Source organism: Erpetoichthys calabaricus, chromosome 12 (assembly GCF_900747795.2).
Source record: "Erpetoichthys calabaricus chromosome 12, fErpCal1.3, whole genome shotgun sequence".
Lineage (NCBI taxonomy): Eukaryota > Metazoa > Chordata > Cladistia > Polypteriformes > Polypteridae > Erpetoichthys > Erpetoichthys calabaricus.
Window position 1 is genome coordinate 2348864 of NC_041405.2, and position 26506 is coordinate 2375369.

General features: G+C 39.1%; 1 protein-coding gene and 1 long non-coding RNA gene across 2 annotated transcripts in view; one reads left to right on the forward strand and one right to left on the reverse strand.

The window, feature by feature from the left end:
* Nucleotides 1–26506, forward strand: part of LOC114661678 (zinc finger protein 658B-like) — a 278339-nt gene that overhangs the window by 145843 nt on the left and 105990 nt on the right. The window lies entirely within an intron of this gene.
* On the reverse strand, nt 8944–20066 carry LOC127529913 (uncharacterized). The gene is made up of 3 exons (XR_007936520.1): nt 19940–20066; nt 15133–15192; nt 8944–9099 (listed from the first exon to the last, which is right to left on the reverse strand). It is a non-coding gene; the product is annotated as an uncharacterized LOC127529913 (long non-coding RNA).

Genomic DNA, 26506 nt, shown 5'->3' on the forward strand with positions numbered 1-26506 from the left:
TCCATCAGCTGGAATCAATTAAAGTTATTTGTCCTTCTGCTGTTCTGTGTACCATACTAAGTACAGAAGATGAGACAGAAAATTGTAACAAAGGCTGGACAGTCTCAAGGCCACAAGGGACCTTAGTGTTCCTGCGTCCACTGTGCACAATGTTATGAAGACATTTGAGTCCCATGGCACAAGAGCCAATTTTCTGGATGTGGGCACATGAAGAAAAATTCTCAAAGACTGCAGAGATGGATCCTCTGAATTATGGGGAAAGAACTGTAAATAGCTGTACTATTCTTCTCCAGCTGCCTTTAGGTATTTTTTTTAAATAATTTTATTGATTTTTTTTTAAATCACACAACATTCCATACAAATAGATCAATTTTACAAGAATAGGATTGAAAACAATTCAAGCCCCACCCCTGTGAAAGAGAGCATGGCCAACAGAGTAAAACTTAAACTTAGTAAAAATAAGAAAATAGATAAATTAATAAGTGAATAAAAATAAATGGAGAAGAAAAAGAAGTGGAAAGACAATCTACTTCCTCAGTGCTTTAAAAGCTTATTCTAAAATGTTATTGATGAGATCCTGCCAGGTTTTGAAAACTTTCTGCACAGATCCTTTAAGTGAGAGTTTGATTTTTCCCTGTTTCAAATAGTAAATAACATCAGTTATACTTTTCTTCTTTACAGATTCTCCTTTAATCCTTTTTTTCATTAATTGATTTTTAAAGAAAGCAACAATTTTGGTATTACTATTATTTGGATTCAGTACTACTGTGGAAAAAAACTCATCTCTTTTTGCAATGGAGAAACAGTGTAGCCCAATCTCTACAGCTCCTTAAATAGTCTTCTAGAGCTACAATACTAAGTACCCCGAATTAAAAAGAAATCAGCTCTATCTGGCCGCTAGTCCAGAAACAAAGAACCTTTATGTCATTACCCACAACTCATGACCGTAGATTAAAGAGAATACAGACTGAACATTGTCTAATGATTTAACTATCATTTCATCACTACCATCCAGTACAACATCTACAAAAATGCTGCTGCACAAATGGTAATCTGTCCATTTCATGATCACCTCTAATCTGCAAAAAACTACACATTATTTATTTGGGATAAATTTACTGGTCTCATTATTCCCTTTTGAGAAATCCTTTCTCTCATTTCTTTTGCAACCAGATTTTTTTATCTTAGATTATTTCATAAATTTTACAAATGATTAAGGAATGCTGTGCGGGTTATGAGCATAAGAAGACAATGAATGTTTCTACAGCTGGAGTCTTGTCGAATGCTTATTTAACACACCTACAAGTCACTCTCCCCATAGCGGCAGATGACTAAAATTCCTGCTGGCAAAAGAGAAGAAAAAATGTGGGGTTAAGAAAACAAATTACATGCATTTGAGATAAAGGGGATTTTCAGAGAAGCACTTGAACAGAAAATATCATTATATGCAGATGATATGGCACTGTATATATCAGATCCAGAAAACACTGTGCCTGCAGTCCTAAATGTACTAGCAGACTTTCAAAAGATATCTGGACTCAAAATTAATTTGAACAAAAGTGTGCTCTAGCAAATAGCATTAGATTGGATACCTAGGTGCAAACATTATGAGTAAACATAAAGCTCTTTTTCTACAAAATTTTGCTGTTTGCATGCATAAAATTAAATAAGACGTGCATAAATGGTCTACAACAATAACAACATGTATTTCTATAGCACATTTTCATACAAAAAAGTACCTCAAAGTGCTTCACATAATGAAGAAAATAAAAATAAAAGACAAAGTAAGACATTAAAATAAGACAACATTTAATTAACATAGAATAAGAGTAAAGTCCAAAGGCCAGGAAGGACAGAAAAAACAAAAAAAAACTCCAGACGGCTGGAGAAAAAAATAAAATCTGCAGGGGTTCCAGGCCACGAGACCACCCAGTCCCCTCTGGGCATTCTACCTAACAAAAATGAAACAGTCCTCTTTGTAGTTCGGGTTCTCATGGAGTCACTTGATGATGATGGTTATGCAGAATTCTGGCTTTAAATCCATCACTGTTGGAACATCACGGTGCTTTGAGTAGATGGTGGTGGTGCAAGCCGCCACCACAACGAAACCGGAAAAAAGGGGTTAGTACGGATTTTAGAGCCACCAGGAATATTTATTATAATGAATTGAATATACAGAGTATCAGGATTAAATTACAGTGAAGTTATGAGAAGGCCATGTTACAGTAATGTGTTTTTAGCAGTTTGTTAAAGTGCTCCACTGTATTAGCCTGGCGAATTCCTACTGGCAGGCTATTCCAGATTTTAGGTGCATAACAGCAGAAGGCCACCCGCCTCACCACTTCTTTTAAGTTTAGCTCTTGGAATTCTAAGCAGACACTCATTTGTGGATCTGAGGTTACGATTTGGAATATAAGATGTCAGACATTCCGATATATAAGATGGGGCGAGATTATTTAAGGCTTTATAAACCATAAGCAGAATTTTAAAGTCAATCCAGAATGACACAGGTAACCAGTGTAGTGACATCAAAACTGGAGAAACGTGCTCGGATTTTCTTTTCCTACCATCCATCTTACTTTAGCAGGGAGAATTAACATTGTGAAAATGAATATCCTCCCCAAGGTTCTGTTCCTATTTCAAAACATTCCCATATACGTTAACAAATCTTTTTTATTTTTTAAAAAATTAGATTCATTCATAACTTCATTTATTTGGAATTTGAAAAATCTACACATTCAAATTCAAATTCAAACTAGAAACTTTCCTAAATTAAATCTGCCCAATTTTCCTCACCTCCCACCTACTTCTATTCCAGAAGAGATATTGATCAGTCTTTGGGGCTCAGACAACATTTCTATAATATATAAAAACATTTTAAAGTCCCTTCCTTTTAAAGATCCCAGAGTACAGTGGGAAAATGATCTTTTACTCAATATTTCAGAAACGGAGTGGAAGGTAGCAATGCATAGAATTCACTCGAGCTCCATATGTGCAAAGCTGTTCAGTTATTCAACTTAAAAATTTTTATCGCACACATCTGTCTCACTTAAAATTGTCCAAAATGTTTCCATAGCAAGATCCAACCTGAAAATGTTGCAGTCAAGATCCAGCCTCACTAGGCTTTTTTTGTTTTGGGCCTGCACCAAATTAACATCATTCTGGACAAAAATTTTGAAATGCCTATCAGACAGCCTGGGGGTCCCAATCCCTCCTAATCCACTAACAGCTGTGTTTGGTGGGCTCAGAGAGGGGCTTAAAGTGGAGAAGGACAAACAAACTGTAATTGCTTTTATTTCACTACTAGTGGTTGTCTTATCTTGCTCAACTAGAAAAATCCTAGCCCACCTCTTTTAAGTCAGTGGGTAACTGATGTTATATACTGCTTGAAATTGGGAAAAATCAAATTCTCTCTTAGAGGATCTGTGCAGAACTTTATCAAATCCTGGCAGGATCTAATTAATAACATTTTAGAATAAGCATTTGTATTCGGAAGAAAGACTCCTTTCTCTCTTTACTGCACTTAGTTTTACTCGGTCTGTTGGCCTTCCTCTCTTTCTCACAGGTGGGGTTGACCAGCTGACCAGTAGAAATAACCGGCAGTGAGAAACTAAAGTCGATCGCTCAGCGGGTGGTGGAAACTTAAAGCCGACGGTCTCTGAAGCAGAAACCACTTAAGTAAACTACAGAAAACGGAGAATATGACATCAACACTAAATGTAAGTTCTATCTGCTCTCTGCCCGTTGAGGGCACGTTTATATGTTGTGTGTCCTGCAGCATGTACACTTCAGGTTTTCTGGCCGACATTGTAGACAGCTTCACCTGCCAAAAGTGTTTAGTTAATTTAGAGTTGGTCGGGAAAATACGTGAATTGGAGGACTGCGTTAAGAATCTGATTGCAAATAGGCAAACCGAAAATTGGATCGACTCGGTTTGTTTAGACAATTCGGCTACTTCTGATTCGGCTTCAGTCTCTCCTGGTCCCACTGTAGTCAGTGTGTGGCCGAAGTCAGAAGCACCAATTCAGCCACAGGGCGAGTGGGTAACAGTAAATCGGGGGTCTAAGAATCCAAAATGTAGTCCCCGGCACCCAGGTTACCAATTCGGACCCAGAACAGATTCTCAGCACTCCACAGTGCGCCTGTGGAAACTGAGAATAAGAAAGTGCTCATAATTGGCGATTCCATAGTGCAGAATGTAAGAATTCCAAACTGTGTTAAACCAGCAGTTCATGTTAAGTGCCTCGCAGGGGCCGCATTGGACCGTGTCACCGACGATGAAGTATCTACCTTATCGCTGCATGTCGGCACTAATGATTATTTATTCACAGCAATCTGAGGTATTAAAGAGGAACTTCATCTCTCTATGCACCAAAGCCAAAAGAAAATGTCGGAATTTAGTTGTATCTGGCCCCTTACCAAGATTATATAGAGGGGATGTGATTTATAGCAGATTGCATTCCCTTCACTGCTGGCTAGAAACCTGGTGTGCAAACAAAAGCATAGCATTTGTGAACAATTGGGATGATTTTTGGGAAAGGCCTGGATTTTTCAGAAGAGATGGTCTTCATCCTAACTGGAGGGGATCTTATGTATTATCCCAAAATATGGCAGCAAAACTGCCTGGTTGACTGATAAGAGCACCATCCAGGCCGCAGTCATGTGATCTTAAATCACAGGCTGTTGTTTATCCCATCTGTTACTGTCCTGAAGCTGTTACCCATAATCCTTGTCTTGGGGCATCCAGTAAATTTAGTCTTGATACAAACCTTAAATTAATTGATAACCAAAAAATAAGCTGTATAATTAGACCAAGGGATAAAACAAGACCCTCCACCAGGGGCATCTGTAATAGAAATTTACTTCAAATTAAAACAAAAAATATATCAGCAGTTTAGAAAGAACCATACAGTTTTAAATGCTGCTTATTGAACATTCGCTCTCTTGGCACTAAAGCTGTTTTGGTAAATGATATTATATTAAGTACAAAATCTGATCTGTGTCTTCTCAGTGAAACCTGGCTTAGTAAATGTGACACTGTACCCCTAGCTGAGGCGTCACCAGATGGCTACTCGTTCCTTCATAAGTCTAGAGATTCTGGTCGAGGAGGGGGCCTTGGAATAATTCATTGTAACAAAATGCAAATCACTTCTAAAAATTTAGGCAACTTTACATCCTTTGAGGCATTCATTTTAAATATTAAAACAGATTCCAACACAATTATAGTGCTAGTCTATAGACCACCAGGGCCGTATTCATTGTTCATGACTGAATTTAGCAACCTTCTATCTGATTTGGCTATAAATTATGATCACGTAGTACTGATGGGGGATTTTAATGTACACATTGATATAGAAAATGACACTTTTAGCAAATGTATTACTTATTTGTTAAATTCAGTAGGATTTTGTCAGATTGTCAAAGGTCCAACTCATAATTATAACCACACATTAGATTTAATTATAACTTACAAAGTTGAAATTCAAAATTTAAATATCACTCCATTAAATGAAGTTATTTCTGATCACTACTTAATTACATTTGATTTAGTCCTGCCCTTGTCAACACACTCCCAGATTAAAAAAAAAAACAGTGTGACATCTAGATTGTAATTCTGCTTCAAAATTTATAGATACTTTGAGTAAGTCGAGTGTAATTGTGGAAAACAATTTAGATCAGCTAACATCAAATGTAAACGTGGAAAACAATTTACATCAGCTAATATCACATTATAATGTGACCTTGAGAGATGCTCTGGACACAGTGGCTCCCCTTAAAACAAAAGTGATCAAAGCACATAGAAACTCTCCCTGGTTTAATGAAAACACGTGAGCTCTTAAATTAGAGTGTCGAAAACTGGAACGCAGATGGAGAACAACAAAGCTACATGTCTTTCAAATTGCATGGACAGAGAGTGTTAATAAATATAAAAAAGCTCACTTTAAAGCTCGCTCAGAATACTATTCTACATTAATAGATAACAATAATAAAAATCCTTGGGTACTGTTCAGAACAGTGGCTAAATTAACAAATGGAAATTCAGATCAACAGTGCAAAATACCAAGAGATATTAGCAGTACAGACATTATGAACTTCTTCAATGAGAAAATTAAAAATATAAGATCCCAGATCTCTGCATCACAGTACAAACCAAATACTAGCTTAGCAGACCCTGTCTCACATTGCATTCAGCACTTTAGTCATTTTAATCCTGTAACTGAGCAGGAAGTCTTAACTTTAATTTCTAAAATGAAGCCCACTACTTGTTCCCTGATCCAGTGCCAACAAAACTAGTAAAAAGTGCAATGAATGTTCTTGCAGCGCCTATCCTAAACATTATCAATAGTTCATTATTGCATGGCACAGTACCCGATGCACTAAAAGTGTCAGTCATTAAACCATTACTTAAAAAGTCAGACCTTGACCCACATATACTAAATAATTATAGGCCTATTTCAAATTTACCCTTTCTCACTGAAATACTAGAAAAAGTAGTCGCCAGTCAGCTTCAGACACACCTTACGCATTACAATTTATTTGAGAAATTCCAGTCTGATTTTCGCACTGGTCATAGTACAGAAACGGCACTAACACGGGTTGTAAATAACATTCTGATATCCTCTGATGAAGGAAACTCTACTGTCATTATGTTGTTGGACTTAAGTACAGCATTTGACACCATCGACCATTCTATTTTACTACACAGGCTAGAAAATGATGTTGGGCTTACAGGCACTGTAGTTCTTATTTATCAAATCAATTCCAATATGTACAGAAATGTGCTGATAGTACTCCATCATTATACACAGAAGTTCAATATGGTGTCCCGCAGGGCTCAGTACTGGGACCTTTACTGTTTTCACTTCACATGCTTCTACTGGGATCTATCATTAGGAAACATAATGTTAATTTTCACTCTTATGCAGATGACACCCAGTTATACCTTTCATTTAAATCAGATGAAGTTTATCCGATGTTGTCTTTAATTAGTTGTGTTAGCGAATTAAAGGGGTTGATGAATAAGAACTACTTGTCTTTAAATACAGATGAAACAGAGATGTTAATTGTTGGAGGGAATGACGCTGATCACAACAATATTTTGTCATCATTTAACTCAATGGGAATCCCAGTCAATTTTACTGAATCAGCCCGCAATCTCGGAGTTATCTTTGACTCTAGCATGTCATTTAAAGCGCATATTACAAAGTTGTCCAAAACATGCTTCTTCCATCTTAGAAATGTTAGGAAATTAAGGCGCTTTCTAAATAAACAGGATTCTGAGAAATGAATTCATGCATTTATCTCTATGAGGATTGACTACTGCAATGCGGTATTCACTGGATGTTCAAACTGTTCTTTATACAGCCTCCAGTTAATCCAAAATGCGGCTGCAAGAATTATTACAAGAACAAGAAAATACGAACACATACGAACACAGTTCTTAAATCGTTACACTGGCTCCCGGTTAAGTTTAGGGCAGATTTCAAAATCCTTCTTTTAACATATAAAGCATTAAATGGCCGAGGTCCGGCTTACTTGTCTGAACTTATCGTGACTTACAAACCAGAGCACACATTAAGATCTCAAGATGTCAGTCTGCTTATGGTTCCAAGGACTAATAAAATAACAATGGGAGGTCGAGCTTTTAGTTACAGGGCCCCTAAACTGTGGAATGGTCTGCCTGCTACTATAAGAGATGCCCCTTCAGTCTCGGCTTTTAAATCCCGGCTGAAGACTCACTACTTCAGTTTAGCACACCCTGACTAGAGCTGCTGATTAACTGTACAGACTGCATCTCTGTTGTTAGTCATTAGCACTTAAACATAAGTAACATGATAGTTAGAATTGGATACTAACCCTCACCTATTCTGTTTCTCTTCTCGGTACTCAAATGTGCCACTTGGTGCCATGGCCCACCTGCCAAGTTGTTTTGCCTGCCTAAGGTAAAGTCATCCCTGATGGAGGATCGCAGGAATCGTGAGAAAGAGGGGTCCTTTCATTGGATTGGCTGGCCCAACACTGTTTCAGCCGTGGAATGGTCAAATGGGGGAGGCAGCTTGATGGATGAGGTCTCCAGGAGTCTAAAATTATCCAAATCTTATTATGTGATATTATCTACTGTTAAATTCTACTCCGTACTTCTAAAATTTTTATTTTTATACTGTATTGAGGATTTGTTCTGTTCTGTGTACTGCATTGTATCGTATTGACCCCCTTCTTTTGACACTCACTGCACGTCCAACCTACCTGGAAAGGGGTCTCTCTTTGAACTGCCTTTCCGGAGGTTTCTTCCATTTTTTCTGAGAGTTTTTTCTGGTCTTCTTAGAGAGTCGAGGCTGGTGGGCTGTCAAGAGGCAGGGCCTGTTGAAGCCCATTGCGGCACTTCCTGTGTGATTTTGGGCTACACAAAAATAAACTGTATTGTATTGTATTGTATTTGAATTTAATTTTGTCAAGGTAGACTTTATTGAATGGAATGTTATATGCTTTTAATAAATTCAATAAAAGATTAAATAAAAAAAACAAATTACATTTATGTGCTAACTTTCATGTTTTTTTTATTTATTTCCTATGTAAAATGTATTAAATCAAATGAATGACTATATATTAAGTTAATTTTCCTTATTACACTATGACATTAGAATTAATATTATTATTTAAAATATGTATAACAAATAAAAAAAAAATAAATAAATAAAAATAACACTTTATGTAAAAACCTTGGGAACACATTTAAAACACTTTTTCTTCTTTTTTTTTTGAAGCTTCTTCATCACAGACACACAAGGCCCCAGTTTCTCCTGCAGTCACCCTGTAAAGAAGGAGATAGCACAAAATTAGGATGTGTTGACAATACAATAAGAAGCAGGGGCCAACAAGGGGGGGGGGGTCGGGGGGGGGTCAGATGGTACAATTCGGTTTAATAGGAGGGATGCAACAAAATCTTACCTGCCAAGTAATGAAGAAGTAGTCTCTGAAGGCTGGTCTTGGCTCAGGTCTATTAACTTCTCCAGGCTGGAGCTCCTTGTGAGCAGAGCAAAGGGCACACCTGAGGTTTGCTTCACTGTTTTCTGTGACCCTACTTTCTTGTCAGAAGATCTGCCAAAAATCGGTATAAGAGTGTACCATAAATACACACACATAACAAAGTCAACAGCAATGTGTAAGAGTTTAATGAGCCTATAGAGTGACACAAGTGCATAGAACATACGACAGACATTGCTTTATACTGATATACTGATGCGCTGTGCAAGAAAGGACAGAGCCAGTTATACTTCCTTAGAAGGCTGGCGTCCTTCAACATCTGCAATAAGATGCTGCAGATGTTCTATCAGACAGTTGTGGCGAGTGCCCTCTTCTACGCGGTGGTGTGCTGGGGAGGCAGCATAAAGAAGAGGGACACCTCACGCCTGGACAAACTGGTGAGGAAGGCAGGCTCTATTGTTGGCATGGAGCTGGACAGTTTGACATCCGTGGCAGAGAGAAGGGCGCTGAGCAGACTCCTGTCAATCATGGAGAATCCACTGCATCCACTTAATAATATCATCTCCAGACAGAAGAGCAGCTTCAGCGACAGACTGCTGTCACCGTCCTGCTCCACTGACAGATTGAGGAGATCGTTCCTCCCCCAAACTATGCGACTCTTTAATTCCATCCGGGAGGGGTAAACGTTAACATTTAACATTATACATAGTTATTGTCTGTTTTTCACCTGTATTATTATCATTCTTTAATTTAATATTATTTATTGTATCAGTATGCTGCTGCTGGAGAATGTGAATTTCCCATTGGGATTAATAAAGTATCTATCTATCTATCTATCTATCTATCTATCTATCTATCTATCTATCTATCTATCTATCTATCTATCTATCTATCTATCTATCTATCTATATAAAAGACACATCCCTGCTGTAGGTTGGGAAAGTGAATCGACACAGGTCAGTTGAGACTCGGTCTGAATTTCTGCAGTACACCAGAGAATCAGACCAGAAAACCATAGTATAGGAGCCAAGACCAAGTTATATCTGAAAAAGGTATCATGTTCTTCAGGAAACAACTAAAACTAATATATGTTATCTGGATAATCATGAACTCTCCTGTTTTGAAACAGATAATAAACAAGGATTTATTTAAAAAGCACCCCTTTCTGTTATTTCAATAATGTCAATAACACTTGTGTACTTTTTCATAAGTGCAAAGTTTTAAAAATGTTACTGTAAGCGATATTTGGGTTAAATTGCAATGTATATTACAAACAGTTTATAATATTTGACATGGGATATGCTGACGTAAATATTTACCAGTACAGTTGTAACTCAAATAAATGCTATTTTTTTATAATGATTCGATTTTTTCAGGTATTTCCATGGCTTTCAAGAGTGCACTTTGTTTGTAATTTGTTAGTTTAATCTAGTAAACGGTCTTCTTAAATGCGCTATTAGGAAGGTGCAGGTTTTTGCCTTTACTTTTTCCGCTTGAGGATCAGTAAAAGTAGAAGACCATTCCAGTAGTCGTTTCAGTGAGACAGAGTCCTTAATTCATACCAAGTAATTGTTGCCAAGAGGACAGCTTGTTGATGGGGAGTGGAGTATGTTGGTGTGGTTCAAATGTATAGAGCAGAGGTCCTGTTGTTTTTATTCTGTGCAGACGATTTTGAAAGTAATTCAGTGAATCAATTAATAATAATAATAATAATAATAATAATATTGTTTGTTTGTTTTACTTTGTTGAATCACTGCAGTGACCAATTCTGTTGTTGTTAAAATTTTCCAGCATTATATCAGTTCACCTATACCGGGGTCTTCAATGTAGGTTCTTGAGGGGTGGGGGGGGGGGCAGGGATACAGTGGCTGCCAGTTTTCATTCCAATCAGTTTTCTAATTAGAAGCCGGTGCTTGCTAGTAATGAAACTGGGTAATTTAACAACAGTATATGGCTTGCTAGCATTGCCATTGTTCTAACACAAATTTTAATCACAGTGCAGATTTTGGTTTTTATTGGAAAACATTACCCATTTTGAGAACTGTACTAGATTCTTACTTTTTGGTCCTTCTTTTTTCTCTCTTGTTTATTTCTAAATGTTTTATTAACACTAATACTTTATGATGAATATACACAGGTTTACATTGGACCAGGTAATCTGAAGAGTAGGCAGTTCCTTTGTCAATTTCATTTTATTATTAACTGCTGAGAACAAGTAGATAGATAGATAGAGATAGATACTTTATTAATCCCAGGGGGAAATTCACATATTCCAGCAGCAAAAAATATTAAATTAAAGAGTAATAAAAAATGCAGGTAAAAAAACAGACAATAACTTGAATAATGTTCAACGTTTCCCCCCCCCCCCCCCCCCCGGGTAGAATTGAAGAGTCGCATAGTTTGGGGGAGGAATGATCTTCTCAGTCTGTCAGTGGAGCAGGACAGTGACAGCAGTCTGTCGCTGAAACTGCTCCTCTGTCTGGAGATGACACTGTTTAATGGATGTAGTGGATTCTCCATAATTGATAGGAGCCTGCTGAGTGCCCGTTGCTCTGCTACGAATGTCAAACCGTCCAGCTCTATGCCAACAATAGAGCCTGCCTTCCTCACCAGTTTGTCCAGGCGTGAGGCATCCTTCTTCTTAATGCTGCCTCCCCAGCACACCACTGCGTAGAAGAGGGCACTCGCCACAACCATCTGATAGAACATCTGCAGCATCTTACTGCAGATGTTGAAGGATGCCAGTCTTCTAAGGAAGTACAGGCGGCTCTGTCCTTTCTTGCACAGAGAATCGGTATTGGCAGTCCAGTCTAATTTATCGTCCAGCTGCACTCCTAGGTATTTATAGGTCTGCACCATCTGCACACAGTCACCTCTGATGATCACGGGGTCCATGAGGGGCCTGGGTCTCCTAAAATCCACCACCAGTTCCTTGGTTTTGCTGGTGTTCAGTTGTAGGTGGTTTAAGTCGCACCATTTAACAAAGTCTTTGATGAGGTTTCTATACTCCTCCTCCTGCCCACTCCTGATGCAGCCCACGATAGCAGTGTCGTCAGCAAACTTTTGCACGTGGCAGGACTCAGAGTTATATTGGAAGTCCGATGTATATAGGCTGAATAGGACCGGAGAAAGTACAGTCCCCTGTGGCGCTCCTGTGTTGCTGACCACAATGTCAGATCTGCAATTCCCGAGACGCACATACTGAGGTCTGTTTGTAAGATAATCCACGATCCATGCCACCAGGTATGAACCTACTCCCATCTCTGTCAGCTTGTCCCTAAGGAGCAGAGGTTGGATGGTGTTGAAGGCACTAGAGAAGTCTAGAAACATAATTCTTACAGCGCCACTGCCTCTGTCCAAGTGGGAGAGGGATCGATGTAGCATATAGATGATGGCATCTTCTGCTCCCACCTTCTCCTGGTATGCGAACTGCAGAGGGTCGAGGGCGTGTTGGACCTGTGGCCTCAGGTGGTGAAGCAGCAGCCGCTCCATGGTCTTCATCACATGTGATGTTAGAGCGACAGGCCGGAAGTCATTCAGCTCACCAGGACGTGATACCTTTGGGACTGGGGTGATGCAAGATGTTTTCCAAAGCCTCGGGACTTTCCCCTGTTCCAGGCTCAGGTTGAAGATGCGCTGTAGAGGACCCCCCAGCTCTGATGCACAGACCTTCAGCAGTCGTGGCGATACTCCATCTGGACCTGCTGCTTTGCTGGCACGAAGTTTCCTCAGCTCTCTGCTCACTTGCGCTGCTGTAATTGTGGGTGGGGATGTCTCTCCTATGTTGGTATCAGCAGAAGGATGTGTAGAGAGTGCAGTACTTCGAGGTGAGAGTGGGTTAGGGTGGTCAAACCTGTTAAAGAAGATGTTCATTTGGTTTGCTCTCTTCACATCTGTCTCGATGGTGGCACCCCGCTTCGAGCTGCAGCCAGTGATGATCTTTATCCCATCCCACACTTCCTTCATGCTGTTGTTCTGCAACTTCTGCTCCAGCTTTCTCCTGTACTGCTCCTTCGCCGCCCTGAGCTGGACTCGGAGTTCCTTCTGCACGCGCTTGAGCTCATGCTGATCACCGTCTTTAAAGGCCCTTTTCTTCTGGTTCAAAAGGCCCTTGATGTCACTTGTAATCCATGGCTTGTTGTTAGCATAGCAGCGTACAGTTCTTACTGGAACTAAAGTGTCCATACAGAAGTTGATGTAGTCAGTAGTGCAGTCAACAACCTCCTCAATGTTCTCACTATGAATACAGCTTTTTGAAACTAAAATGGTCAATTAAGCACTCTGAATCGAAATAAGTGAGCTAACCAAAATTAAGCCCAAACAAATATATGTTTATCAAAACAAAAATTTTGGTTGTAATTAAGAAATTACTTGATGCATGGACCGCCAGCATTGTACCTGAGCACCCTTGCTCCATACATTTAGGCCATTCTGCTAAGTCTACAGTAAAATTAATATCTGAAATAGTATTTGGTTAATTTGTTTAATGTTATGTCTGATAGATAATGTAGTTTGTACAGGATACGATTCAATATATACATACCCATAGATAATTTATAATGTGTTTTGCGTATTTACCATTTTTTTAATGTTTTTTTTTTCTCATTGATGCAAGGTCTACCTTGGCAGGAGAGGGACAGAAGTATGATACAGTCCATAGTGTATGGGTGAATCCTGTAAATAGTAATAAATCAGCAGAGCATTCATTGCTGGCTGAGTTTCAAGTCAGTCCTGGAGCCATAGAGGGTGAAATTGCACTTCAACCCTTCTAACAAATGGTGGTGAAACAGAGGAGGAGTGTGCAAATGAAACTGTTCTTCAGATTGTCCACCTGAGCAATTTTAGTTACAAAGGTGAGGTGTGTAGTGACTGAAAAAAATGAAATCCCTGGTGTAAACATAAGAAATCGGACAAACAAAAGGAGACCATTCAGTCCTTTGAGCTCTTTTATTTAGCTAATAGGTAAGCTGTCCTAATATCTCATCCAGATCCTTCTTAAAGGTTCTGCTTCAACTCCACGTCTCAGTAGTGTGTTCTTTGTGTAAAGACTAACATCCTAGCTTCATTCCTAAATGCACTTCCTCTTAATTTCCAGTGATGCCCTCAAGTATGTTATTAACATAAGAGCCAAAAGAGCAGACAAAATTCGGTCCCCTGAACAGTGGTGGTGGGGAACAACTTCTATAGCAAACTTAATAATTGGATCAGAGCCATTAAGAGGGGTCAATTTATGTTGCTTGAGCATCTTGTAACAATGCCTCTTGGTTGAGGATGCATGTATCTTATTTCATAATAAAGAATTTTAAAGCCCTATAATGGCTTGCAGAAAAGAGTAAGCTTCTGAATTACTAACAACTAAAGCTGGCCAGCCAGATCATACCAATCACAACAGTCTTGATGGCCAGTTTGAGCTGTTATGTGAAACATATGCTAGTAGATGCATGGCTGTTGGCTAGACTTTTACATGTTCTAGAACTCTTACTGTGTATCTAGTGTGGTGTGCTGGGCCAATAGCATCGTAAAAGAGACGCCTGTTGAATTAACACAGGTGGCGCAGTGGTAGTGCTGCTGCTTTGCAGTAAGGAGACTGTGGAAGTTTGTGGGTTTGCTTCCCGGTTCCTTCCTGTGTGGACAGTGCTTTGAGTACTGCTATATAAATGTAATGAATTATTATTATTATTATTACAAGCTGATTAAGAAGGTAGGCTCAGTTATGGGCCATGCTCTGAACTCCCTGGAGGTTGTAGAGTAGGAGAGAATGAAGACAAAACTGAGTGCCATTATGAACAATGCTGCACATCCTCTCTCTGACACACCAACACTGAGGAAAACAAACCATTCAGCAGACGTGTGTCAAGAAACGCAACTAGACCTGCGTTACACCAATGACAATACATACTGTATGTGTAGTGCTCACTGGAACCGCAATCTTATCATTAGTAAAGTTAGAATTTGTTTCTCTTTTTTGTAACTCTTTTGCATGTTTTTAAGAGAGGGGTTGCTGTTGTTTGTTATAATTTTTCTTGAGTTTCTGTAAAAAGCTAAAATCACTTAATGGGACAAATAATGTACCATCCACCCATCCATCTGTCTACCCTGAACTGTGGACATGAGTACCAAGGAGGTAAATGAAAGGATTTCACTCACTCTGACAGGTCTTCAGATGTCAGCCTGTTCATATCTTCCATTATGAAAAGAATTGTTATTCTAAAAACATAAAAAAAAATCCTTTAAGACAAAATGAAAAAAAAAAAACAACTAAATCCAAAGATCTTTTCTTATTAGTCTAAAAGAAAAAATTACAGGAAACAAGTTCAGGTACAAGTTGAAGCTACAAAACCTGTTCTACAACATAATAGTTTCAATGTTAAAAAAAATCTAATAAATAAAGGTGTATCATTAACTTTGCTGAGTACTTAAATGTTACAAAATCAGTGTTATTATAAATAATTTATAGCACCTTATTATATTTAAAACTGACAATTGATAGAAAAAAAATATAAAACGGGACACCCACACAGCATCGCCTGTACCTGCTGTCCCCTTCCTTATCTCTTCTGTTGCTGCATATTTAGGACAATCTCCAGAAGAATATTCTGGTTAAGTGTACAATTCCAGGTTCCTTCCATAAAGGCTAGTCTTCAATGTATTCGCACACCATCACAGTATCACCCTCATATTGTATTGTAGGGTTGATGTTAATACTGTCCCTATGTTGCCCAATGAGTTCTACTTTTGAATTACCTTCCATTTTTTTTCAAAAGACTTGTTGATTATCCCTGTGTTTCTTTGTGTTGATTTTAGAAAGGTTTCCACCTCACACCTCTTCCATGACTCTTATTTTTCATCTGATCAGGGAGTCCTGAACATTGACTTTAGCTGAGGCTTCAGGGGCCTACAGCTCTTTGGATGTCCTTCTAGAATCCTCTGAGTCGTCACTTTTCCCTTGAGGTCATTTCGGAAGATTTACCACTCTTCCAAATGTTTTGCATTTTTTTAATAATGGCTGTCACCATGGTGTGCTAGAGACAGAGAGCCTTAGAACTGGCTTAATCAGCTTTTCCCAGTTTTAACAACTTTTTTGCTCATGTCTTCTGGAATCTACTTTGATTGATGCCTAGTGTTTCTGTGGAAATCTCTCAGTGATGACATCACTGACATGGTGACAATCAACATATGGTGAAGTTTAGATTAAGTGTTGGCTATGTTCAGTCAGTGAAGTCATTTTTTTAATGAACTCTTACTAGAATGAGTAACTAAGGGGCATTTATTTTTTCACATGGAAAATCCAGCTGTTGGATAACATTACTACTTAAATAAATTAAATAGCAATTTAGAAATGATGATATGGTTCTGCTGGCTTGCCATTACATTTTGTACAGATCTGAAGCCATTCATTGTGGCAAATACTGTATTCAAAAATATAGACACAGTGTTGTAGAAATAATAAAATAAAAAGACATTGCCTAAATTTTACCTTTTTTTAAAGAAAATCATCTATATCTAACAGAAGGGAGAAAGACAGAAACAGTGTCTTTGCTTGAGCTTCCCTGTTGTTTTAATATTAGAAAGGACATTCGGCTGTTTATTTATTTAACTGTCTATCATATAACTCTCTAATAGGGATAGAGAAGGAGTTTGCGTGAGTGCTTCTAGCTCAGTAAAATATTCTGTACTTTTTAAACACGATGACTACTGCCATATTGCTTATGTAGTCAGAACTGTTTGTTGATAAGGTTTGGTCTTCTAAATTAAAATTTTTAAAAAAACAAGCAAACAAAAAAAAAAAAAAACAGTCCTGGATGGGACATCAGTACATCACTGTCACTAATGTATATGTCAGGTAGCCTCATCCTCATGCCATTGACATGGAGAAGGAAAATTGTTGTGGGCACCATTTATTTAAAGGTTGAGCCTGTATTTGTTACAAATGGCCTAATCTTATTTTTATTATTATTAATATCTCCAATCATACCAATGTCAACTTTTTTTGTAACTAAATTATATCCACTTCCAAATGAAGACCGCCTTTTTTGATGATATGTATAGAGATGACAACCCAATGCCTAAATATTATCTGTTGTAATTTTGAACAGTTGCATTATGTAACAACAAGCAGACACACTGCCGTTTTTGGCAACGATTATGCCATTCCTTGTAATTTGTATATTTAAAGCCCTGCCCTGTGAATTTTACGTGACTCGTGTCTTCAACGTGCCTGACGCGTGCGTTTTTAGTCTCCAAGTCTACCAGTGAATCTGTCCGAAATGGGAAAAATGTCTGTATATTTTTGCAAAAACAAACAATTGCATTTTGCTGATACCCTACATTCCAACTACAGAATGCTTGCTGTATAAGTCGCAAAGCAGGAGTAATGCTGTAATACCGACTGACATGATGCATGGTTTGTGAAAATCAGACAATTCCGTGACCTGACGATCCTTTGACATTTGGTGAGAGAGTAGATTTTCAGCACACTCACTAGTTTTGATGCCATCAACCCATTCGCTAAAGTTAATAAAACTTAGCGGAGGGGCTTTCAGCTATTGGGACATTGCCAAAATATTCAGTGACAACCTTAGAATCTCACAAGTTTTTCAGTCCGGTGCTTTACCTTTACCTGCTAATAAAATCTTAAAGGTCCGTTTATCGATATTATGTTTACTTTTTTTTTGTTAGTAATTGTTATTTGAGAACCTCTTGTTGATATGACATGTTTTGTGTGGCTGTGTAATAACTTTTAAAGAAAATCTTATTTTCTAAAACTTATTGGGTATAACGCTTTCAAAAATACCTTTTAAGAGACAGTAAATCTTATCTGTAGGAACACTGGCGATTTTGCGGTGTGTAATATTCAATCAAAAGAAATGTAAAAATACATGTATGTTTAATAATAAATACATAAATAAATAGCTAAGCTGCAAAACAGGGTGGGCCAAAGAGCAAAGTGAGTGTTAGGACATACCATGAGGGTACAAAAATAATAACAAACAGCACCCACCCCATGCCCATGATTCTGGGGCCGCATCTATTATATGAAAGGCATAGGTCCCTGCAGATTATGGTATGGTACTTGATTGTGATTTAATTGTGTGTCACCTGTGGTGGGACAGATTAAGATGTGGAGAGATGAGCACAGAAGCAGAAAACCACTGCTTATACTTGTTACAAAAACGGTTGGTGCAGTTCTGTATACAGGTGCACGGCTTTTTCATACGCCCATATGACTTAACTCCAAGCAGTTATAGAACAACGCTTTTGGACGCTATTCAATAAACGTGCGCGTGGCGGAAAATGAGGAGTGTTTGGGAGATTTAGTTAAGTGCTTCCAAAACCTGCATGCGGCATTTTGAGTGTTTGCGTATTTATACAGTAGTATTTCTTCAAAGAGACAAATATTAATACATATTATTAAATAAAACAGAACGCGTCTCTGTGTTAAAACAACCGATTTCGAAATTTCGCCTATTTATTTATTTATTCATTCATTTACTTACTTGACAAATTTCCTCAAAGAATAAGTGTAACAAATTTCAACTATTGGTATCACTGATAAATGAGCTGTTTCATGTGGACAGTCAAATGAATACAAATGACAGCAACAGACACTTCACGTTTTGTGCAAATGCATTTAACAGGAGAAACTGCTTTATTTGGACTGAAGGCTTAGTTTAGTTTTTTTAAAGGCTTTGTGGCTTTTCTCTTGATGACAGGCTCGAACCTTTCGAAACTACGCATGCAGTGCATCTAATTTGATTTTTTATCTGCACCTTTTTCCTGCTAATTTTGGATATTACAGTCTCGGTCTTATTAAGTGTTTTACTGAAGTATGAATAGCGCACATTTCAATTAAATTAACGTAAGTATTTTATTAAAGTTAATATACTTATTGGGGCCTCCGTGACACTGTGTTCGGATTCAGCGGGTTGGAAAAGGGATGGATGTTTGTAAGGCGTTTTGGATAAGAAAGCCGAAAAAAATGACGTGCGGTTGAAATATCGGTAGTTTGGTGAAAATATATTAACCATTTAAAGTACAGGGTGTTTCAAACATACAACGGCCTTAAATAAAATTAGTGATAGTAATACTATATTTTAAAAGTTATTTTGAAAATACATTACTGAACCTGTTTAGTTTAAAAAATGTTTAGATCTGTAGGATATATTTGTAATGTTTATACTTTGTGTACATTAAGACATTTTAAGTTAGCTGTAATGTGTCAAAAGGTAACAAGAGCTTTTTCAGAAGCCAAAAATGTAATATTGATTAGATGCTTTTAGATGAGTGTGATTACCACCGGCGGGCATACTGAATTTTGGCAAGGATGAGAAGACAGGAAAGGCGTGGGATTACCGTGCGGAGCAGAACGGGTTCAAAAACAATCACGCCATGAAATGAAATATACGACATTCCTCGGCTAACAACCAGTTTTTGTAACACCTTCGCCATATTTGTTATTTAAATTATACCAAGGCACATAATGATCACACCGCGGTGCGAGTCTCCTGACTTGACCTTCCTCCGCTACCGGCCCGTGAAAACTAACCGTTGAGTACAATTAATGTTGTAACGCCCTCTCCTGTTATTCTTGCGGTGTGAAAACTCATCGTCTTCATGTTTAAAATGATTGCTGTATATATTATTTTTGTTCTCACAACTAAGGAAATACATTTGTACGGCTAATATACAAGTACGATGGATGCGTGGCGTTTGTAAAACAGCGCATTAAAGGCTCAACGAAGAGAGATACTTTAATAGGAAGGAAGACAAACGACAAGACAATTCACTACTCGTGGACTATACGAGCTCGTTTTTACTCTTTGGCTAATAAGATTGCACGTTAAAAGCGACAGCTCGCCAATCAGAAATAGAAATAATAATAATAATAATTCATTACATTTCTATAGCGCTTTTCTCAGTAGCGCTATCCACATAGAAATGATAGAAAACATACCTGCAGCTTCAAAACTTCTACTTTCTCTTCAGCTCTGAGAATAGTTCGGCTTACCTGATGAGACCTGCACCTTGTGCGACTTTCCTCCGCCCCCAGCTCTTGCACTTACAAAATCGGGCTTGCAAGGGCAAAGGCTGAATGGCTGGGATCACAAGCACTGAAAGGAGCTTTCTGTGACTATCCTGCCTGCGCTAAGATATTGCCCTGGAAGAATTTTTAGGGTTATCTCCTAATTTTGTTTTTCTATACCAGAAAAACCCTCATTTTTTGGCACTTTTGGTATCATATTTTTATGCAGGAAATGACCTCCTTATGACAAAATCAATACAACACAATATAGCAGGCAGTGGTGTACTGGTTAAGACTTCAAACCCTGATACTGTTGGTTCAAATCCCACTACTGACACTATGTGGCCCTGAGCAAATCACTTCGCCAGTCTGTGCTCCAATTGGAAAACCAATGTAACCAATTGTACCTTGTAAGTCCCCTTGGATAAAGGAGTCAGCTAAACAAGTAAATGTAACAATAAAGCGTGCAGAAAGTGAAGGAGTCTGAATACTTACTTAATCCACCATATAGAGGTGCCCATGCCTTTCCACACTCTGTGAAACTGTTTACCTAGGATGATAAGTGTGTTATTTCAGTTTATATGAAGGATATTTATGAGGGCCACTGCCCCTGAACTTGATATAAATTAGAGTGTCAAATAAGAGAGCCGTAAAAGCAGAGTTCTGAGAGGAGTGCTCTGGGTACTGAGGGCAGTGCAAGTGCTATAGAGATGTGTGAACAGGGCAAGATGAGATAACCAGAGCTGTCACACTTTGTGACCCTAACAAGCCTTTTTTTTTTTTTTTTTTGTAGAAGCTCTTAGATTGCCTATTTTTTATCACACTATAAACAGGCCCATTTCATTTGAGGATAGAATAGTTACAATCTACTTTAATGAAAGGATAATGTGTCTGTCTGTATGACTGTGTGGTTGTTACATCTCTGTTATCCAAAAAATGGTGCATCACAAGCATTAGCACTGCTTTTAAAAATCCTTTACCAAATGGCATCTGTACTTCATCCCACAACATTTTCACGATCCAGGGACCTACAAATCAGAGACAGAAGCTGAAATTGGAAGAAACTCACCTCTAAATTCCCCTATAATCACCTCTGGTAATGTGTGCTCCTCCCTGTGCTCTTCTCCATCTATACTAATGACTGCATCTCTAAAGACCCCTCTGTCAATCTCTTCAGAAAGGTGGATGGCACAACCTTGGATTCATCAGGAATGGTGAGAAGTCTGCATATAGCAGGAAGGTTTTGCAATTGACCCTTTGGTGTGGTCAGAACAACCTGGAGCTAAAGAGACTCAAAACTATGGAGATGACAGTGGAGTTTAGGAGACCCCAATATGACCACATTCTCCGTACTTCACAATGATGTGTCAACTGTGGAAACCTTCACATTTGTGGGATCTACATTTGTATAATCATCTGGGACTTGACACGGAAGACCAAGATAAATTCTGTTACTAAAAAGGCACAGCAGGGGATGGACTTTCTACAGGACAGCTGAAGGAAGTCAATGTAACGCAGGAGCTGCTAATTCAGTTCTATTTACCAATCATCAAGTCTGTTCTAAGCTAATCCATCACAGTTTGGCTTGGATCAGCAATTAAATATGACATGAAAAGGCACCAGTCTTCCCACTTTTAAGGGCCTGTACTATTCCAGAGTCATGCAACTGGCAGGGAAAATCATCACCGACATCTCACATCCAGGCCCTCTTTGAACATCTCCCATCTGAAAGGCATAATAGACTAATCTACACCAAAACCAGCAGATATGAGATATGTAAGCTCTTTAAAAATGGTGAATGCAGCTGTCCTTGCTCGGTATGGGCACCTAGCCCAAATATCTAATCTAAAACATACTGCTTAATTCAGTATTTCTTACACCAGTTTACATGTTGTATGCACGTGTTTATATTCTTTGCTTTGAATTCATCTCAGGTATGTGCTTAGCAGTTGTGTTTAGACACCTATGTAAAATTAATTAGACCATGTAATTCAAAGGGCAGCACGGTGGCGCAGTTAGGAGACCTGGGTTCGCTTCCCGGGTCCTCCCTGCATGGAGTTTGCATGTTCTCCCCGTGTCTGCGTGAGTTTCCTCCGGGTGCTCCGGTTTCCTCCCACAGTCCAAAGACATGCTGGTTAGGTGGATTGGCAATTCTAAATTGTCCCTAGTGTTTGCTTGGTGTGTTGGTGTGTGTGTGTGCGCCCTGCGGTGGGCTGGCGCCTTGCCCGGGGTTTGATTCCTGCCTTGCGCCCTGTGTTGGCTGGGATTGGCCCCAGCAGACTATATAGCGGCTTGTATAGTGGATGGATGGATGGAAGATAGAAGGATTATTAACTCAATTGTGACAACATCCACAGAAACAGCATTTCCAGCTGGGTCCAGACAGTCAAGAAAAGAAAACTGCAGGGAACCATGTCTGCTGGGTTCATTAAACAACCTAACATACAATACACATCTGGCAATGTGGGAGGAAAGCTCTGGTAGACATGTGAAGAACATGGCACACAGATATGGGTTAAGCACCTGAGATGCTGGGTCCATGAAGGGGCTGTGCTGCCTACAGTTCAGTCCACTCTCTTTATACCTAAAAATCTCTTTTTGTTTCAATTTCTGTTTCCCTCCATTCAGGACCATCTCTCTTTGGTCTGTGCCATTTGGAGCTGGACACTCAGTCTGTTCAGATCCTTGCCTTTTTGAAACTTTGAGGGAGTAACACTGGGCAAATGTCCAGTCATATCAAGCAAGAGGATACTCAAGTGGGTTTTTCTGGGTAGAAACTTGTATGGAGAAGGGATCAGTTGAAATAAAGGAGGAGGACTTCATCAGAGTTAAACAAGAGATTTTAGAATTTAAACTTTCATGCCCTACCAAGAAGGAAATGTTTCTTCCAGTGTGGCCATGTCAGGCTTAAGATGAGGATGATACCACCATGCGCAAGTTGATGATAAAACAGGTCCATTCAGAGAAGTCCGTCCTCTGCTCAGCTGGGTTGCATCTCTGATGGTGAGCCAGAACATGATGAAAAGTAAGAAATTAATTTCTTGAATGTTATGGAAAAGCTGAAACAGGTCCAGATGGCAGGTGAACTTCATTTTAGTGATGAAAAGTCAAAGATACTTCATAAAATACATCTGAATATCTACACAGGAGAAAAACATCACCCATGCCTAGAGTGTGGAAAGACTCTCAGTCACTATAAACAACTCCAGTGTCACCAGAAGATTCACACAATAAGAAAACCTTACATGTGAACCAAGTGTGGAAAGAGCTTCTGTTGGAACATGCGCCTTAAACGTCACCAAAAAATTCACATGGGAGAAAAACCTTATGAATGTGTCAAATGTGGCAAAACATTCAGCCAAAGGTCGGATCTGAGTTGTCACGTGAAAATTCAGACAGGAGAAAAAACGTTTCAGTGTTCCAAATGTGGAAAGAGTTTCAGCCAGAATACACACCTGAGAAAACACCAGTGGACTGACACCGGGGGAAAAGCCTTACCAGTGCAATGACTGTGGAAAGACGTTCAGGTAGAGTTCAGACTTCCGACGTCACCAGAGAACTTGCTTAGGGGGAAAAAAATGTACCAATCTACACAACTGGGAAATAATGTAAGCCAGGATATAGACCATATATCCCATCAGACTGTCTACACCAAAAAAAACCTTACCACTGTACTGAATGTAGAAAGAATTTCCAATGGGGAAGAGATCTTAGGTGTCACCAGAGGGTTCACACTGGGGAAAAACCATACCAGTGTACCGAATTTGGGAAGAGCTTCAGCCAAAATGTCAAGCTTAGACATTACCAAAGAACTCTCACAGGAGAAAAACCATATGAGTGTACTGTTACGAATGAGGAAAATGTTTCATACAGGACACTTACTTTGGGCATCATCAAAAAATTCACATGGGAGAAAAACCTCATCAGTGTGTAGTCTATGGATGGCACTTTGGCCATGTTACGTTGATGAGAGATCACCAGAAAACTCACATGAATGAGAAAAAAAATGGAAAGTGTTAAAGAAGGGGTAAGGACTTCAGTCAGACCTGAGCCACATTAGGTGCTTACAAGTGGTGGTCTGGCACATTGGGCAAACTCACATCAAGAAGTTATGGCTAAGTGTTCAAAATTCAATCAAAGCTGAGTCAGAAGTGTCTGCCATCAGCATGATGAAGTGGCGTTGTTACAGGAAGGTCAGTCTCAATTTCATGTAAAAAATTATCAGGGGCCTACACAAATGAACAAATGTAGGAGATCAGGTTTAGGCATGTTTGTGTGAATGTTAGGCCAAAAGTCCTTCTGTTTAGAGAACTGAAACATGAGCTGCAGACGAAAATGGACACTATTTAGACAGGACAGAAATGAAATCCTACTTTGCAGTGATGTTTCTGGATTACCTGCCAGTGAGAAACACAAGTTGTGATTCTCTTAGTCACTTCACTTATTTTTAAAATAATTATAGCAATTCTTTTCCAAATTTCCATCTTTCAAAACTCATCACCTCATAAATAAACTCAAGAACAGGTTTTGCATCATAAGCTGGCTTGCAAGGTTTCAGAAGAAGCGTAGCATCAAAATCAGCCTCGGCCCAAACTCAAGAAGTAGATGTTTAGCCTGCACAGGCCCAACAAAAGGGATAAAGGCTGTAAGACTCCAATAATTCTAAATGGGGAAGTAAAGGAAGACTTGAAGGAGAAGGTCTGAATAGGGAGGAGGTGCAGGACTGAGCTTTATGCAGAAGGTCGATCAGGCTCTTAAACCCCTCAGAGAAATGGGAAAAGAGATGAAGAAAAAGTGTCAAAAAGCCCAGTTCAATCCTCTGTATTCTTTTCATCCTTTCAAGTACAGTATTTAAAAGTGTGACAAATCAAGTAAATACGACTGTACCTGACAAGTGATTGGTCACATCATTTTGGTCTCAAAGCAAGTAACAATAAACTGTTTTTTTCCCTCTCCCTTTAAAGAGGCATGAGATTCTGACATTTTCTTAAACTAAAGAGTTTTTGTTTCCTACAGTCTTCTGCTGAACTCCAAGCCCTTTTCCTCCGGGTGCTCCAGTTTTCTCCCACAGTCCAGAGACATGCAGGTCAGGTGCATTGGCGATCCTAATTTGTCCCTAGTGTGTGTGTGCCCTGCGGTGGGTTGGTGTCCTGCCCGGGGGTTTGTTCCTGCATTTCTCCCTGTGTTGGCTGGGATTGGCTCCAGCAGACCCCTGTGACCCTGTGTTAGGATATAGCGGGTTGGATACTGACTGACTGACTGTACGAACTGAATATCACTTCTGAATGGCACCATCTACTTTACAGTAAAAGGCGAAGGTCTGTCTGTGTGTCCATCTGGTCCCTACAAACAATCTGATTGGTCAGTTTGGCTTTGGTAACTTAACTGAAAGAGGATGTGTGAAAACAATTCAGAAGGAGTAAAGGTGTAGGAGGCACACAGAGTCGCCTTCAAAGATGGGAAGTGGAAAAGAGCACAGGAGGCCGGGCAGTGCGCATCGAAAATAATAACAGAATCTGCAAAGCAGGCACTGCAGGAATGTGTGTGACAGACGGAGTAGCGCCAGTCAAGAGGGTTTGATACACGTGAGGAGACAGAAAAGGTGCTGAAGGTACACATAGGGCAAGAGGTATCAAATATTTTCAAATTTTCTCAAACACAACCCACACCTGCTGCATGTGGACTTATTTGGTAGGCCTGGGATAAATGTTAATTTCTGTTTTGTATATGTCATGGATTCAAACACACCTCGCCACCCCCCATTATTGCATGTTCTACACAGACAGAAGAGCTGCTGGTCTGAATCCACCATTGCTGGTGTCCCAGGTTCCCTCCAGTAATGACACATCCTATGGGTAGACAGTCCGTATGCTTCCTCCAAAGGCTACAAAGCATGGAGGAGTCCCTGGTATCGTTTGAAAGACCAGATAGCTCTGATGACACCTTAGTATCACCGACCCAGTAAGTCTGTTCACATTTATGCCCAGTTTTTTTGAGTAACACTGACCTGGGGTCCTGACTTGGTGTTCCTTCTTGAGAACTCAAACTCTTAATAGGCCACACTTTAAAGGTGGACTGGTGGTATAACATGGGCACAGGGTACAAGACCACAATGCTGAACTCTCAGGATGCATTTTTACCACTGATGTGTTGTGGGGGCAATCCACATATCTCAATGAACTGGAAGTGATGTCTGGATAATCGGTGTAATATTTATTGGAGAAATTCTGTAAGAAGCCATAGCAGAATGACAATTTCTGATTACTTAACTAAAGGCACATTCATTTACATGTTATGCAAATTAAGCCACATTTTAAAATTAAAGTCTTTAAAATCTACACCAAAAACAACAATGTTCTAGTAAAAATGAGAATCCTCAAGCTATGACCAATCTTCTTTTCTAAGTAATCTACTGTGTAAGAACTTTAAATAATAATAATCTCAAAAAGCATGGTTTGGTTTAAATAGACAATCTTGACATGACTTTGGTCAATTTTA